At 39.8% G+C, this 18448-nt stretch overlaps 1 protein-coding gene across 1 annotated transcript in view; it reads left to right on the top strand.

Annotated features, from left to right (window-relative positions):
• Positions 1–18448, top strand: part of SHLD2 (shieldin complex subunit 2) — a 137653-nt gene that overhangs the window by 66649 nt on the left and 52556 nt on the right. The gene's annotated exons all lie outside the window — the stretch shown is intronic.

Raw genomic sequence — 18448 nt, forward strand, 5'->3', positions numbered from 1 at the left:
TCTCCTTGCCTGGATGCTCTAGGGTTGGCCTTTCTTTTATTCTTGTGGGGTCTCTTGTTGTACTTGGGTTTTACCTGTTGGTGGCTTCGTTTTTGGTGGGTTTTCCCTTCCAGTGGGCTTACTGGTAGTCGCAACTCCCACCTTGTCTTGTATGCTTTATACAGGTGTTGGTTAACAAAACAATATTACTAGACAACCAAACCTATGCCAGAAAAAAGAACCCCTCTACCATCAGCAATCTCAACTGCAATTGAACTAGGATTAATGAAGGTGAAGAGAGATTGTGGATATTATAAGATGTGTCAAGGGAATATGAGATGCCTAAAAGAGGTGACAATGTTATTCCCTCAACTACACCCTCAGTTCTCTCCCCAACGCCTCTGTCATCAGACTCTCCTCAAGCGTCTCTAGACCACTCTGTGTCCCCTTTAGCCAGGGATCTGCTATCTGTGACTGCCACTCTGAACTCAGCGGTCAGGCTTGCCCAACACTGGGCTGGGCCGAGCCCACTGGGAGCGTGGCTATTGTGTCCCTTCTCGCTGCTGCCGCTCAGAGGAGTGGTCTGCCTGAGTAAGATGGCAGCTGCAGAATGGAGGGTGAGTCAGCACCAGAACCCTGCCACCCACTTTCTTAGTTCTTTCCTCCAAGCCTCCTTCTCCAGTCTCTCCTCAGGCGGCTCCAGCCCACTCTGCCCCCACCTCCGCTGGAGGCCAGGGAAAGTGGCTGCCACTACAGATTTTTGCGTTGGCCCTTTAAATGGCTCTTTGCGTCTCCAGCCACCTGTTTCAGGTAGAGAGCACACTACCACTTTTCACAGCTGGTTGTTACCTGTGTGCTTTTTGGGCTCTGGTGCTGTAGTCTGGAAATCCCCGCTTATGGTTTAGACCCTGCTCTTCTCAGAGGGATCCAACTGGCCGTTTCAATATCCCTCTGGCGCTGCTGCCTGTGGGTGCCTATTCTACCTTCTCGAGCCTCTACTGCACTCCTTTACCAGTTAGGTTGTGCTAAAGCTGATTCCTCTGTTAGTCCGAGGTTTCAAGGCTCCTCTCTCGCTATCGTTCAGTTTTCCAGGTGATCTCTCCACAATTTAGTTGTAATTCCAGGTTGGTCCTGGAAGGAGGTCAGTGTGACTTCTAGTCACTCCTCCACCATCTTGAAGTCTCTCAAGAGAGAAAAATTTTTAAAAAACATGCAAGTTCTGTTGAAGAGCAAAGTGAAATTTCTCTTAGCTGTTGGTGTTTGCCTTCTGACTTCTTTCTGGATCTGTCTCTGGTTTTCTCTCAGCTCCAGGTCTTACTGTCTTTTGAGAAAAAGAGAAAAAAAAAAAAAAAGCCTGCACAGCCAGTTTTGCAGACCTTTCCCAGTTTCTGCAGGCAGAGTGGGGCTGGGCTCTCTTTTTTTCCTTTCTTGTGTTTCCACAGCAATGGGGGCTCAGTCTGGGCTACAGTAATCACAGGTCCCTAGTTTCCAGCTCAGGGCCTCACAGCACTGTACGGCCTGCACTCTCCATTCTGTGCATTTGTGCCAGGCCAGTGCCAATAAGCCAGCTTGTTTTGCATCCCTTAGATCATCCATGAGGTGCCCTGCATGGAAGCAAATCATGCCCCTACTCCCCTTTGTTGGCCAAGCTGCTGTGCTCACAAGGTCCCTGCACTGTGTGCCTCAGTTCCCCTTTTGAAAAATGTCTCCTGGGTGCCACTGCTGCTCCAAGCTGCTGCCTGGCTTTCCAGACAGTCCAACCCCCTGGAAAGCCCAGAGTCTGTCTGGGTCATGGCCAGTTGCAGCCCACCTCCTTTCCTAGTTCCAGGTGTCACCAGGATCCCCCAGATTCTCTGGCAATGTCCCAACTGGTGACCACCGCCCCAGCCTGGGTTCGCCACTACCTGTGTGTCCCTTGCTACATTTTTTCTCTCCAGCGACTGTATGCGTCCAGGTCTCTCCTGGTGCAGGTATGGGACCTCCCTGCCCTGGGAGGGGAGGGAGCCGCTCAGTGGCTGTCACTGACCTGGCTCTCTTCCAATGCTCCTACATCAGCTGCAGTCTTCAGCCCCAGGCCCAGGGATCTTCCTGTCGGCCTTTAAAACCTCTTTACCACCTGTTTTGAAGTGTCCTCTGCATACTTTGGCTTCCAAACTTCATGTCAACTAAGAATCTGTTAGCTGTTACCTTTGTTTTTCAGAAGATCAGCTAAGTGTCCCAGTTACTTGATAGACAAGTAAGTGGGCTCAGTTCCCACCCACATCACAGCCATCTTTTCCCTCCAAGAATAGCAGTCTCTTAATGTACTAAATTATCAAAGTTTCATTTTCTCTAATTGTCTTATAATATGTTTATATTTGTGTCTTCAAATCAGGCTCTAAAGTCCATACTTTGTAATTGGTTTCAATCTAGAGATTCCCTCCACTTTCCCTTATAACATCTACCTTAAGATGTTAGCAGCCATTAATAATCATTGCCTAGAAAATCCACTAATTTATTAGGAGTTTCAAAATGATGCTATTCTATCACTCTTTTTTTGTTGTTATTAGCAGAATGTCTCTGTAAAGACAGATTTGCTCTCATCAAATAGTTGGTAATCTTGAATACTGTTAGTAAAGAAAGAATAAAATTTTCTTTCCTTTTATTTTTTTCATTTTATTTTATATTTTTTAATTTGTAAACCATGTTTATTCTATTAACAATTGTCTCAATTTTTCCCCCCATACCCCCCTCCACCCATCCCACCCCCACCCCCCACTCCCACAGTCAATTCCCACTCTGTTGTCCATGTCCATGGGTCATTCATACATGTTCTTTGTCTAGTCCCTTCCCCTTCTTTCCACCATTGTCCTCTTTCCCCATCCCCTCTGGTCACTTTCAGTCTGTTCCATGTTTCTATGCCTGTGATTTATCTTGTTCGTTAGTTTATTTTGTTGAATAGAGTCCACTTATAGGTGAGGTCATATGGTATTTGTCTTTCACCGACTGACTTATTTCACTTAGCTTAATATTCTCTAGTTCCATCCATGTTGTCGCAAAAGGTAGGAGTTCCATCTCTCTCTCTCTTTCTTTCTTTCTTTCTTTTTTTTTCTTAAATGCAGATTGATTTTATTTATTTTTTTAAATGTCAAAGTTAATTATAAAATATTTAAAAAATTTAAAACCCTTATAAAGTCTCAGCAATTAAACCAACATGACACTAGCACAGAAATAATCAAGTAGATCAATGAAATATAATGAACATTCTAGAGACAACCATATATATATCTGTAACAATATATGATTAAGTTGATATTTCAAATCAATGGGTAAAATAAGGCTTATTCAACAAATAAGGTGCATGGACCACTATTACTTGAAATAAATATAGTGCCCTATTTCACATATTATACAAGAAATATTCAGGTGAGTTAAAAATCAATATGTAGAATCTAAGGAGTTTTGGAAGAAAATATAACTAATATTTTTCATGACCTGAAGTAAAATATTCAAATCCAGAAGCTACAAAGTAAATATTGACAATATGACTGTAATAAACATTTAACTATATAGTAATATACATATAAAAAAAGTTAAAGGACAAGGAATAGAAAAGTATTTGCAACACATCTAAAACATGGTTAATAGGTTTCTTTTTTGTTTTTTGTTCTTTTTTTAAAAAAAGTTCTACAAACCTTTAATCAATAAATGGATGAAGAATACCAAAAAGTCATTTAAAGCTTTTTTTTAAAAAAAGTAATAGAAATAGGCAAGAAATATACCAAAACAGGTTTAGTTTCAACAAATAATAACAGAACAATTAAAGTAACACATCATCGTCACAGTCAGATTAATGAGTATTAAGAATATTGGTAATATCAAGTATTGGCAACTCTGAAAGGAACTGGGTATTCATAGAAATGTTTTCTTCATCTTAGATCAGTCCCTTTAGCATATTTTGCAGTGCTGGTTTGGTGGAGGTGTATTCTTTTAGCCTTCTTTTGTCTGGGAAGCTCCTTATTTCACCTTCCATTTTAATCGAGAGCCTTGCTGGGTAGAGCAGTCTTGGTTGCAGGCCTTTGCTTTTCATTACTTGGAATATTTCTTGCCATTCCCTTCTGGCTTGTAGTGTTTCTGTTGAGAAGTCAGCTGCTAGCAGTATTGGGGCTCCCTTATATGTTACTACTTCTTTCCTTATTCATACAGTAATCATCCTTATTAATGCTCAGAGTGTCCAACTTAGACCAGTGGGAGCCTCTTTAAGTTGACTCCTAAGTTCTGTTGACACGATCCTAGTAGTCTTTGATAGTTTTCTTACTTTTTGGCTTGATGAGATATTTTATATTCATTTTGTACACTTTATACCCCAGAACTACAATCAGCCATTTCTCAGAGGAGCCCACATCACATAACCACCTTCTGCCTCATATGTACCAAAATTCCAGTCCCTCAGAAGCAAAGGAGATGGTTATCATAACTTTGTTTCACATAGATAGTTTAGGCACAGTGAGCTGTTCTCACCAAGGAATGGTGTGAACACCCCTCAAATCAAAATTCACAGATAGCAGCCAAGAGTCTACCTTACAAGCAGGCCTTTTTTAAGGACAGTTGTCTCAGGCCTTCTTTGTTAACTCTTTTCTGCACAGATGCCTGTTAGACTTTTGTGGCAATGAGGAGTCAGTAGAAATGTGAAAAGGAGTCAGGAGTTCAGAGGAGAGGTTGTGAAGGAGACATACATGTGGTAGTCATTAACATACAGAAGACATTTAGAACCCTGAGACTGAATGAAATCACCTAGGGAATAAGTACAGAGAGAGAGATTAAAGTACTGGGCCCTTGAGCAATAAGTTGATGAGGAGCTGGTGATGTAGTATGAGATAGAGAGAGAATCCAGAGGATGTAATGTCCTGAAAGCCAAATCAAAAGGGTGTGTCATGAAGGAAGAAGTGATCAGCCTTGTCAAATACGGTGAACAGTAACAGCATGACAAAAATAAGAGCACCTTTTTGGTTGATGGAAGTTCTTTACTACAGAGAAAAAAAATTCAGTTATGTAGAGAGATAGGGAGAATTTTTGGAGCCTGAGTAGGAAAGAGGGAATATCTATTGTCTCAGTGAGGAAGAGATGTCCTCTATAGAGAACATCTCTTCCTCACTGAGCATAAGTAATTCATCCGTAGTAATATGAAGATAGGCAAAATATATGGACTTGATAGATGTGAGCAGATTTGTTGTTGAGAGCTTGTAAGTGGAAATGGTGGCGTGGTTGCCATCTGAACTTGAGGATGGGGAGGATATGCTGGAGATTTAAAAAGTGAAAAGGTATAAAAGAGTTATCTTAGAGAATGAATGGATAGAGAAAGATAGGATTGCTAGGTAGCACCTCAAGGTTAGTGGTAACAAACTTAAAATGAGACTAGTTTTCAGATGATTGTGAATTTTTTTTTTTCTGGTTGCTCCAGCCATTGGACAATAGGTGCAAAGTAGGTGATGATTCGACCAGTGTTTGAGTTTAGCTAGGCAGATACCTTCAGGAGGAGAGCAATAGAATTAGAAATGTATAATAAAGAGTGATTATAATAAGCCCCCTGGTCTGGGGCAAGCACATGCGAGCCCAGGCAGGTGGGGTATCCTGCCGCACTGGGAGCGCGCTCAAGGAGCCTGAATGAGAGTGCAGAGAGATCCCAAAAAATAGCCCAGCCCTGACCGAAGGGGTCACAGAGCTGCTCCAAGCAGGAGTCAGACACAGGCATTAGACTCCTGGAAGGCTCAAACAAACAACCCAAGGCCCTATAGGGTCAACAACTGACATCATCAGAGGCAGGCCCAGAAAGAAAAGTAAAGGACAAAAATACTTCACAGACTCTCACAAAACTGGGAAGAAAAAGGAGTTCCCCCCAAATAAGTGGAAAAGGGGACTCCCCACAAGAGAGCTCAATGAAATAGAGGCAAGGGAACTATCAGATACTGAATTCAAAACAATGGTTCTAAGGAAGCTCAATGAGCTCAGCCAGCTCAAAGATAACTATGAGAAACTGCAGAGAAACTATCAGGATCTTACAGCAATCTATATCAGCCTGGAAAAGGACATAGAAACTATCAAGAAGACACAAGAGGATATGAAGAATACCATTTCTGAATTGAAGAGAACACTAGAAGGAATCCAAACAAGGCTGGATGAAGCTGAGGATCGAATCAGTGAGATGGAGGACAAGGTAGAAAGAAGCTCCCAGAAAGAACAAGAAATGGAAAAACAGCTCAAAAAGAATGAAGAGGCATTTAGGGAAATGCAGGACAACCTGAAAGGCAATAATATCCGTATAATAGGGATCCCAGAAGGAGAAGAAGAGGAGCAAGGGATAGAGAACCTCCTCGAAAAAGTAATGATGGAAAATTTCCCTAATTTGAGGAGAGAAAGACTCTCATGGATCCAGGAGGCACAGAGGACCCCACTCAAGAGGGAGGTCCACTCCAAGACACATCATCATTAAAATGGCAAATGTCAAAGACAAAGAGAGAATCCTCCAGGCAGCAAGGGAGAAGGAGAAAGTAACGTACAAGGGGGCCCCGATACGCCTAGGAGCTGACTTGTCAACAGAAACACTACAAGCCAGAAGGGAATGGCAACAAATATTCCAAGCCATGAAAAGCAAGGGCCTACAGCCAAGGATGCTCTACCCAGCTAGGCTCTCTATTAAAATAGAAGGGTAAATACGGAGTTTCCCAGACAAGAGAAGACTAAAAGAATACATCTCTACCACACCAGCACTCCAAGATATGCTAAGGGGACTGGTTTAAGTAGATGAAGGAAAAGAATGAGAGCGAGAGGAACACAGGAACAAAGAGAAAAGATGAGTAAGTTTCTATCAGTAATATCTCTCAATGTGAATGGACTAAATGCCCCAATCAAAAGACACAGGGTAGCTGAATGGATAAGAAAACATGACCCACACATATGCTGCCTACAAGAGACCCACCTCAGAGCAAGAGACCTACACAGGTTGAAAGTAAAGCGAGGGAAGAAAATATTCCAAGCAAATGGGCAAGAGAAAAAGGCCCGGGTTGCCATACTTGTATCGGACAAAGTAGATTTCAAAACAAAGGCCATAAAAAGAGACCCAGAGGGGCACTTTATCATACTTAAAGGAAGAATCTATCAAGAAGACATCAACATTGTAAACTTATATGCTCCCAATAGAGGAGCCCCCAAGTTTATAAGGGTATTGTTGGATGATTTCAAAATAGATATAGACAACAACACACTGACAGTAGGGGATTTCAACACCCCACTGTCAACAATGGACAGATCTTCCAAACAAAACATTAATAAACATATTGTGGTGCTGAATGACACACTGAATCAAAGAGACTTAACTGACATATATAGAACCTTACATCCCAAAGAAGAAAAATACGCATTCTTTTCAAATGCTCATGGCAGTTTTTCAAAGATAGACCACATGATAGGACACAAAGCAAGCCTCAGCAAATTCAAGAAAATTGAAATAATACCAAACTTTTTCTCGGACCACAAGGCCTTGAAATTTGAAATCAACCTCAAAGAGAAACTTCAAAAACTTGCAAACTCATGGAGACTGAACAGTACACTATTAAACAATGAATGGCTCAATAATGAGATAAGAGAAGAAATCAAAAAATTTCTGGAAACAAATGAAAATGAACACACAACAGTCCAAAACCTATGGGACACAGCAAAGGCAGTCCTGAGAGGGAAGTTCATAGCAATACAGGCTTACCTAAAAAAGATAGAAACATTTCAAATAAAAGACCTAACACTACAACTTCAAGAACTGGAGAAACAACAACAAATAAATCCCAGAGCAAGTAGAAGGAAGGAAATAGTCAAGATGAGAGCAGAACTGAATGACATAGAGACAAAAAGAACAATTCAGAGGATCAACCAATCCAGAAGCTGGTTCTTTGAAAAGATAAATAAAATTGACAAGCCTTTAAGCAGACTCATCAAGAAAAAAAGGGAGAGAACCCAAATTAATAATATCAGAAACGAAAGAGGAGAAATAACAACTGATACCACAGAAATACAAAGGATCATCAGAAATTACTATGAACAATGATATGCCAAGAAATTTGAAAATCTTGATGAAATGGACAAATTTTTAGAAAACTATAATCTTCCAACACTGAAGGAGGAAGAAACAGAAAGCTTGAACAGACCGCTAACAGCTGGGGAAATTGAAGCAGTCATCAAGAAACTCCCAGCACACAAAAGCCCAGGGCCGGACGGTTTCACAGGAGAATGTTACAAAACATTTAAGGAAGAGCTAACCCCTGTCCTTCTCAGACTATTCCAAAAAATCAAGAGGAGGGAAGACTCCCAGACTCTTTCTATGAGGCCAGCATCACCCTGATCCCAAAACCAGATAAAGACCCTACAAAGAAAGAAAACTACAGGCCAATTTCGCTGATGAACATAGATGCTAAAATCCTCAACAAAATATTGGCAAACCGCATCCAGCAATACATTCAAAAGATTATCTACCACAATCAAGTGGGATTCATCCCAGGGATGCAGGGATGGTTCAATATACGCAAATCAGTAAATGTGATACATCACATAAATAAAAGAAAAGACAAAAACCACATGATCATCTCGATAGATGCAGAAAAAGCATTTGGTAAGGTACAGCACCCATTTATGATCAAAACACTCAGCAAAATGGGAATAAATGGGGCATTCCTCAACATAATAAAGGCCATATATGAAAACCCTACAACCAATATCATACTCAACGGGCAAAAACTGAAAGCTTTCCCACTAAGATCGGGAACACGCCAAGGATGTCCGCTCTGACTGCTTCTTTTCAACATCGTATTGGAAGTCCTAGCCACAGCGGTCAGACAAGAGAAAGAGATAAAAGACATCCAAATAGGAAAAGAGGAAGTAAAGCTATCATTGTTTGCAGATGACATGGTAGTGTACATAGAGAACCCTGCAGACTCTACCGAAAAACTCCTCAACCTTATAAGTGAATTTGGCAAAACAGCAGGATACAAAGTCAACATTCAGAAATCAAAGGCATTTTTGTACACCAGCAATGCAATAGAAGTAGAAGAAATCAGAGAAAAAATACCGTTCGATATAGCAAGAAGAAAAATAAAGTACCTAGGCACAAATTTAACCAAAGACGTAAAAGACCTGTATGCAGAAAACTATACAACATTGAAAAAAGAAATTAAGGAAGACACAAATAAATGGAAGCATATACCGTGCTCATGGATTGGAAGAATTAATATCATCAAAATGTCCATACTACCCAAAGCAATTTATAGATTCAACGCAATCCCTATTAAGATACCAATGACATATTTCACAGAAATAGAACAGACATTTCAAAAATTTATATGGAACCATAAACGACCCTGAATAGCCGCAGCAATTTTGAGAAAGAAAAACAAAATAGGAGGGATCACAATACCGGACATCAAACTCTACTATAAAGCCACTATACTAAAAACAATTTGGTACTGGCACAAGAACAGACCCATAGACCAGTGGAACAGAATAGAAAGCCCATAAATAAGCCCAGGTCTTTATGGGCATCTAATATTTGACAAAGGGCACAGAAGCATAAAATGGAGCCATAATAGCCTCTTCAACAAATGGTGTTGGGAGAGCTGGACGGCTACATGTATAAAATTGAAATTGGATCATCAGCTGACACCATACACAAAAATAAAATCAAGATGGATAAAAGACTTAAATATAAGTCGCAACATCATCAAAGTCCTAGAGGAGAACATTGGCAGGAAACTCTCAGATACCCCACGCAGCAATTTTGTCACTGATATGTCTCCTAAAGCAAGGGACATAAAGAATAAACAATTGGGACCTCATCAAAATAAGAAGCTTCTGCACGGCTAAAGAAAACATCAGCAAAATGAAAAGGGAGACAACCGTATGGGAAAATATATTCGCTAATGATACATCAGATAGAGGTTTGATCTCCAAGATATATAAAGAACTCACTTGACTCCACTCCAAGAAGACAAATGATCCAATCAAAAAATGGGCAAAGGACCTGCGCAGACGCTTTTCCAAGGAGGAGATACAGAGGGCCCAGAGGCATTTGAAAGGATGCTCAGCATCACTAGCCATCAGAGAAATGCAGATCAAAAGCACTATGAGGTACCACCTCACACCGGTCAGAATGGCCATCATAAACAGATCCGCAAACAACAGGTGCTGGCAAGGCTGTGGAGAAAAGGGAACCCAAGTACACTGTTGGTGGGAATGCAGACTGGTGCAGCCACTGTGGAAGGTGGTGTGGAGTTTCCTTAAAAAGCCGAAAATGGAACTGCCTTTTGATCCAGTGATTCCCCTGCTGGGACTATACCCTAAGAACACCAAAACGCCAATACAAAAGAACCTATGCACCCCAATGTTCATAGCAGCACAATTTACAATAGCCAAATGTTGGAAGCAACCTAAGTGTCCATCAGTAGATGATTGGATCAAAAAATCATGGTACATATACACAATGGAATACTATGCAGCAGAAAGGAAAAAAGAACTACTACACTTCGCGACAGCATGGATGGAACTCGAGTGCATTATACTAAGTGAAATAAGCCGGGGGGCGAAAGACAAATACCATATGATCTCACCTATAAGCGGAACCTAACCAACAATACAAAGATGCAAAGAAAATATGACCAGCAACACTGAAAGGAAAAGAAATCAACAGAGACAAGAGGGAAGGAGGGAGGGGCGGGCAGGGAAAGGGAAGGGAAGGGGTAAGTCAAGGAACATATATCAAAAACTCATGGACAAAACCAAAGGGGAAGAGCTGAGGGAGGGAAGGAGGGAGGGGGCAAGGGAAAGTGGTGGGGGGGAGGCAGAGACAAATGTATTTAAAAATAAAGAAAGAAAGAAAGAAAAATAAATTAAAAAAAATAAAATAAGGGTTCCCTATGAGTAAATGAGTTGGAAAAAGTTTGGTATTAAGTGTGTGGATATTTGTGTGTGTGTGTTAAATTTAGGAGATGTGTAGAAATGCTTTCAATTTGGAAAGGGACTCAGAAATGTAGTTGAGGTAGGAGAAAACTAAAATGACTGTGAAAAAGTTAAACTAAAAAGGAAGGCCCATATATATTTAAGCATTCCAAAATCTGCACTCCTAATCCTTACTTTTATAACCAGGTTATGTACATTCAGAATTTTACATTTAATAATTCCTTCTCTCCTTCAAAGCCTCATATGTGTGTGTAAGTGGGGGTGAGAGGGACAAACAAGGGTTTGTGAACCATGTATTCTTACAGAGAGGTGACTCACAGAACATCTTTTTTTAAAATTTTAATTGATATTTTTAAATGCATTTGTCTCTGCCTGCCCCACACTACTTTCCCTTGCCCTCTTTCTCCCTCTTTAAAAAAAAAAAAAGAGTGATTATGATAATGGGCCACGGAATCTAAGCTGGTTAAAGAGGGAAATAGAGTGAGGCTTTTTAAAAACAAAACCAAAACCCGCAGTTATTGCATGACTAGTCACTGAAATCCTTAAGATGAACTGGATGTTGCAATAGCTGCCCTCTTGGGTTTAGGTTTAGTTCATTCACAGAATCTATTCCTGAATCTTTGATGTACAATTTTGAGGTGCCTCATGTGACCAGTCCCTGTGGTGTTTTGTTGTTTAGCCTTGGAACTCCAGTTATACTACTTCTGATTGGCGGGTTAGCTGCACTTGCCATAGGTGGGCTTCTGAAGGCAGTAGGCCTTTGAGCCACAGCGGGGCACAATGTGTGCATCTTGTTGCAGTACTGGCTTAACGATGATGAGCAAAACTGAGGCTTTTATAATGTGGTACCATCAGTGTGTTTATTGTAGGTCCCACACACTGTAGTCATAGAGTTGTTGGAGTTGTACATTTAGAGGGGGTAAGTTGGAAAACAGGAGAAGGTAGTCAGAGAGTTGAAAGCTAAAATGAAATTAGGGAAGGGTGTGCAGTCATAGGTAATGGTAGGGTCTATGATTATGAGAATGGATACCTGAGGTTAAGGTGAAGAATAGAATAATGGAAGACAGGAGGTCAGGGAGCCAAGAAGCCAGGGTATTTTTGAAGGATCATCCACACTGATACTGAAACTACAAGAATTAGATTTGGAAGAGGTGACAATGAACACATCTTCAAGGAATGATAAGAGTGACTGGGACTTGTAGCTGTCATTCCTTTTCTTGTTCCTCCATTCCTGTATACTTCTGAACTTTGTACTTCCATATAGACTTTTCATGATTGGAAATCTTTTATAAAGGACCCTGTACTCTAATCAAAAACCCTTAATCATATCATGATCTTTCATAACTCCACCTTTGCAGATGCTGTTTCTTTTGTTTTAATGCTTTTAGCCACAGTGCTTGCCTTCCATAGTAGCATTCTTCTCCAGTAGATTATCATTTCCTGTTTATAACTTATAGTATCTTATTACAGTCTTTTGAAACATTCACTATTTTTCTTTCCTTTTTGTTTTTTTAAAACCAGGCTGACAGTTCCCTTAGGCCAAGAATATTATCTGTCTTTTTGTCCTTGTAGCACTGTTAGAAGAAGTTTCCAGGAAACTCTAAATGATCTATTTAATACATACTTTTTGAAAATCAGTTAGTATGAAGAAAATAATAGTGTGATTGGTGAAGAAAGTGTAAATTATGAGTTTCTTTTATCTGTATACTACAGAATCATGATAGTTAATCTTTGTATTTTAGAGAAGATTTAAAAATATAGAAGCAATTAAGATTGTGTTAACAAATTGGAGATAAAATAGATAATATTGTCACTTGTACATTTTGAAGAGAGCCTCAGTTTTTTATTTTCTCTCCTTTCTGGTTTGAACCTTCTCTTTCGGTCTTGGAAGTTGAGTTCACAGTTGAATGTTGAATGTAGGAGGCCCTAAATTTACTGAAAGAATCTATGTAATAAAGGAAACAGAAAATTTAAAGGTTACTATAAAATAATTAAACAAATGCCTTTTTCCTCTTCTCTACTAATTTGCTATTTAAATGGTGCAAGTTTATACAACACAAGAACTTAACATACTAAGAATTTTTTTTACTTATTTGAGTTAATATATTTAGCTTTGTTTCTCTTAAAGAGAGTGTTTTAATGGTATCTAACTTTATTTCTTTTCATTATCTTTTTTTCTTTACAGTTTACTTTCAATTTTATTTTGTATTGGTTTCAGGTATACAGCTTAGTGATTAGGCAATCACATACTTTACATAGTGTTCCTGTTGATATTTCCAGTATTCAACTGGCACCATACACAGTTATCATAATATTGACTATATTCCCTATGCTATACTTTACACCCCCATTACTATTGATATTTTGTAATGACCAGTCTGTACTTGTTAACCCCTTCACCTCCTTGACCCAGCCACGCAACCCCTTCTCCCCTCAGGCAATCACCAGTCTGTTCTCTATGTCTATGACTCTGCTCCAATTTTGTTTATTTTGTTCTTTGGATTCTGCATATAAGTGAAATCAGCCTTTATCTGACTGACTTATTTCACTGAGCATAATCCCTCTAGATCCATCAATGCTGTTGCAAATGGTAAAATTTCCTTCGTTTTTTTATGGCCAAGTAATGTTCCATTGTATAGATGTACCACAGTTTTCCACTTGTTTATTGATGTGCACTAGAGTTGCTTCCATATCTTGGCTATTTAAATAATGCATCAATGAACATAGGCATGCATATATATTATTGGGCAAAAGTAGACTTACAGCTATGAGTACATGAAACACAGAATTTATTCTTGTATTATTATTGATTATTATATTATTTTCCATATGAACTGTAAACCTACTTTTACCCCACCCTGTATTCTTTTGAAGTAGTGTGTTTGGTTTCTTCAGAAAAATCCCCTGAAGTGGAATCACTGGTTCATAAGGCCATTCTATTTTTAATTTTTCAAGGAAAATTTATACTGTTTTCCATAGTAGTTGAACCAATCTGCATTCCCACCAGTAGCGCTCAAGGGTTCCCTTTTCTCCAGTTCCTCACCAACACTTGTCATTTGCGCATTTATCGATAGTAGTCATTCTGACAGGCATGAGGTGATATCTCATTGTGGTTTTAATTTACATCTCTCTTGTGATGGGTGACCTTGAGAATCTTTTCATATGTCTGTTGGCCATCGTATGTCCTTTTTGGTGAAGTGTCTGTTCAGGTCCTCTGCCCATTTTTTTAAATTAGATTGTTTTTTTGGTGTTGAGCAGTATCAGTTCTTGATAAATTTTGCATATTAACCCTTTATTAGATGTATCATTGGTAAATATGTTCTCCCACTTATTAGATTGTCTTTTGTTTTGTTGATGATTTCCTTTGCTGTGCAAAAACTTTTTAGTTTGATGTAGTCCTGTTTGTTTATTTTTTCTTTAGCTTCCTTTGCCCAAGGAGACAGATCAGAAAAAAATATTGCTAAAAGAAATGTCAGAGATTTTATTGCCTATGCTGTCTTCTAGGATTTTTATGCTTTCAAGTCTTACATTTAAGTTTTTAATCTATTTTAAATTTATTATTTATATGGTGTGAATGTTGTCCTAGTTTCTTTTTTTTTACAAGTGTCTGCCCAGTTTACCCAGCACCATTTGTTGAATAGATCATCTTTACCCAATCATATATTTTGTCTGCTTTGTCAAATATTAATTGACCGTATAGGCATGGGTTTATTTGGGGGCTCTCTATTCTGTTTCATTTATCTGTATGTCTGTTTTTATTCCAGTACCATGCTTATTTAATTACTGTGGCCTTATAGTATAGTTAGATATCAGGTAGCATGACTCCTCCAACTTTGTTCTTTTTCCTTGGGGTTTTGTGTGTCTGTGTGTGCACCCATGTGCGTGTGCTTTCATATAAATTGTGTGTGTGCTTCCTTGGGTGCAGCTTCTTTGGGTATCTCTGAGCTTCCTGGATCTCCTGAAAGTCTGTTTCCTTGGCCAGATTAGGGAAGCTCTCCTTCATTATTTGTTCAAGTAAGCTTTCACTTTCTTGCTCTTCTTCTTCTCCTTCTGACACCCCTATGATTTGGATGTTGGAACGTTTAAAGTTGTCCCAGAGGTTCCTAAGCCTCTCTTCATTTTTTTGAATTCTTGTTTCTTCATTCTGTTCTGGTTGAATGTTTATCTCTTCCTTCTGCTCCCAATCGTTGCTTTGAATCCTGGTTTCCTTCCCTTTACTGTTGGTTCCCTGTATATTTTTCTTTGTTTCACTTTGCATAGCCTTCACTTTTTCCTTCATTTTGCAACCATACTCAACCAATTCAGTGAGCATCCAGATTACCAGCGTTTTGAACTGTGCATCTGATATGTTGGCTATCTGTTCATCGCTTAGTCCTATTTTTAGAGCTTTGCTCTGTTTTCATTTGGGCCGTATTTCTTTGTCTCAGCGTGCCTGTTATGTTGGAAGGGGCAGAACCTTAGGTATTCGCCAGGGTGGGGCAACCCAGGTGGCTGAGTTGTGACTGTCGGGGTGTGGTCTGAAAGGGAACAGTGCTGCTTGCTTGGCTCTTGGATAGCTTTCAGTCACTTCCCTGGCTATCCACAAGCAAATTGGGCCCTTCTGGTGCTGATTCCCAGATGGATGGGTATGTGTATGTTTGAGGATCCTGTGGGTCTCTCCAATGGACTGTCCTATGAGGCTGGAGGTTTCTCCTGCTGCTACAACCCCCACAGGTTTTTACCTCCGGAGGTTTTGAGGCTTTCTTTTCCTGCACTGGAACACTGGGTTGCACGGTCCATCTTGCTCCCCAGCTCTTCCTCCAGTTTATCTGCACGCAAATGTGGTACTGCCCTGTCTTCCAGCCACTGCCTTGCCACGTGTTCTCTCCACCCCAGCTGCCCGTCTCTGCCCCTCCTGCTAGTATGGATGAATGTTTCTTCTTTAGCACCTTGGTTGTTGTATTTTCATACAGTTCAGTTTTCTGGCAGTTCTGGTTATTCTTTTTTAATTTGTTGTTGTCCTTTTGGATGTGCAAGGAAGCAAAGTGTATTTACGTACGCCTCCATCTTGGCCAGAAGTGGATATTTTAATGATGTTAATTTTTTCTGCCCATGAACATTGCTCCTATTTTTTGTATCTTTATTGATTTATTTCTTTGGTGCCATGTAATTTTCTGAGTACAGGTCTTTTACCTTCTTGATTAAATTCATTCCTTGGTATTTTTTTATGCTATCTAAATAGGACTGTTTTCTTAGTTTCCCTTTCTAATAGTTTATTTTTGGTGTGTAAAAATGCAACTGATTTCTGAATATTAATTTTGTATCCTTCCACTTTTACTGAATTCATTGATCAGTTCTAGTAGTTTTTTGGTGGAAACTTTAAGGTTCTCTATTTACAGTATAATGTCATCTGCAAATAATGGCTTTTATTTCCTCCTCTTATCTGATTGCTGTGGCTAGGACTTCAGTACTATGTTGAATAAGAGTGGTTAAAGTGGACATCACTTTCTTGAGCCCGATCTTAAGGGAAACACTTGTAGTTTTTGCCCATTGAGTATCATGTTGGCTGTGGGTTTGTCATATGTGGCGTTTATTATGTTCCCTCTATTCCCACCTTGCTGCGAGTTTTTATCATAAATGAGTGGTAGATTTTATCAGATGCTTTTTCTGCATCTATTGATATGATCATGTAATTTTTAACCATTTTGTTTATGTGTTATATCACATTAATTGAATTGTGGATATTGTATCAACCTTGCATCTCAGGAATAAATCCTACACAATCGTGGTGTATGGTCTTTTTAATGTATTGCTGGATTTTGGTTTACTAATTTTTGTTTTATTGATTCATTTGAGAGTGATTCATTCTGGGAGCTCCCTTGTAGGTAACTAACTGCTTTTCTCTTACTGCCTTAAAGGTTCTCTCATTTTTAATCTTTTGCATTTTAATTATGATGTGTCTTGGTGTAGACCTTTTTTGGGTTCATCTTGTTTGCATTTCTGCACTTCTGGACTTCTGTGTCTTTTTTTTTCCCCAACAGTTTAGGGAAAATTCTAGCCATTGTTTCTTCAAATTCTTGATTCCTTCCTCTCTCTTTTCTCCTTCTAGTGCCCCTATAATGCAGATGTTGTTATGCTTCATGTTGTCCCAGAGGTCCCTTAGGCTATTTTCATTTAAAAAGTTTTTTTTTCTTTTTTTGCTGATTGGGTATTTTCTGTTACCTTGTCTTCGAAATATCTGATTCAATTTTCTGCTACATATAGCCTGCTGTTGATTTTTTTTCTATTGTACTCTTTATTTTAAATATTCTGTTCTTCATTTCTGACTGGTTCTTGTATATGTTTTTTATACTTTTTTATGTTTGCTATTTGTTGAAATTCTCACTAAGTTTCTTGAGCACCCTTATAACTGTTGTTTAATTCTGTATCTTGGTATTAGATTGCTCCCTTCCATTTTATTTAGTAGTTGTTCTGGGCCTATCTCCTGTTCTTTCATTTGGGGCATGGTTTCTTTGTCTCCCCCATTCTAGCTGCCTCTGTATTTGTTTCCATGTATTAAGTAGATCTGCTATCCCTCCCAGTCTTAGTATGGTGGCCTTATGTAGTAGGTGTCTTGTGAGGCTCAGTGGCATAGTCTCCCTCATCACCTGAGCTAGGTACTCCAGGAATGTCCCTTATCTTGGTTATGTGAGCCCTGTTGTTGTAATTGAGTCTTAATTGCTATTGGCCCATCCATAAGTGTGGTTGCTTCTCTTGCTGGATTAACTCTGAGTGAAATATATGAGTTGCTGTGTGTGAGTTGACTCCACAAAGCTGAACTTGCCCCAACAGGGACTGGTGTCTGCCGAGATCTCCCTTTGTGCATGCCACTTATAGAGCTAATGTAGTCATTTTCCAGTGTGGTCTAAATCACTGGCTGTATTGTTTCTGGGACAACTTGACAAGGGAATCCAGTACTGGTCAGTAGCAGCTGCTGCCTGTGACCAGCCTCAACTACCTGTTTAGAGCTACAAAGTGATCCAGATTTTGTGGCTGCCTCTGCTAGGCATCAATGTGTGTAGGAGGGGCCTAGCTGTGCCCCAGGGCCAGTTTCCAACAGCATTGAGCCTGGGGGAAGGTCAGCAAAAGGCCCAAAGCTCCCAGAGGTCCACCCTCATCTGTTAGCTGCCTATTAGACTTAGTAACTGAAAGCTTCTGGTGGTATGTGTGTTGTGTGAGTGAGTCACCAGGCAGGAGTGAGTTGTGTTCACCAGATTGATACAGCTACAAACTTGGTACCAGTACTGGGTGTGAGGCCACTCAGCCACAGCCTCAGGATACACAAAGGCTACTGGCCACCTGCTAGTACCTGCTGACCTTCGTGGTGGGGCAGAATCTCAGTGATTCATTTGGGCAGTGATTTTCAACAAGTGTGCTACCAGTGTGTTATGGCACACTGGTGTACCACAAGAATTTTTAAGGGACTAGGGGTGTGGCAGAGATGTTCCCCCAAATGGAGGATTGGTGCAGACCCACA

The sequence above is a fragment of the Pteronotus mesoamericanus genome, unplaced genomic scaffold (assembly GCF_021234165.1).
Source record: "Pteronotus mesoamericanus isolate MK-2021 breed Mesoamerican mustached bat unplaced genomic scaffold, CSHL_Meso_final contig_59, whole genome shotgun sequence".
Classification (NCBI taxonomy): domain Eukaryota; kingdom Metazoa; phylum Chordata; class Mammalia; order Chiroptera; family Mormoopidae; genus Pteronotus; species Pteronotus mesoamericanus.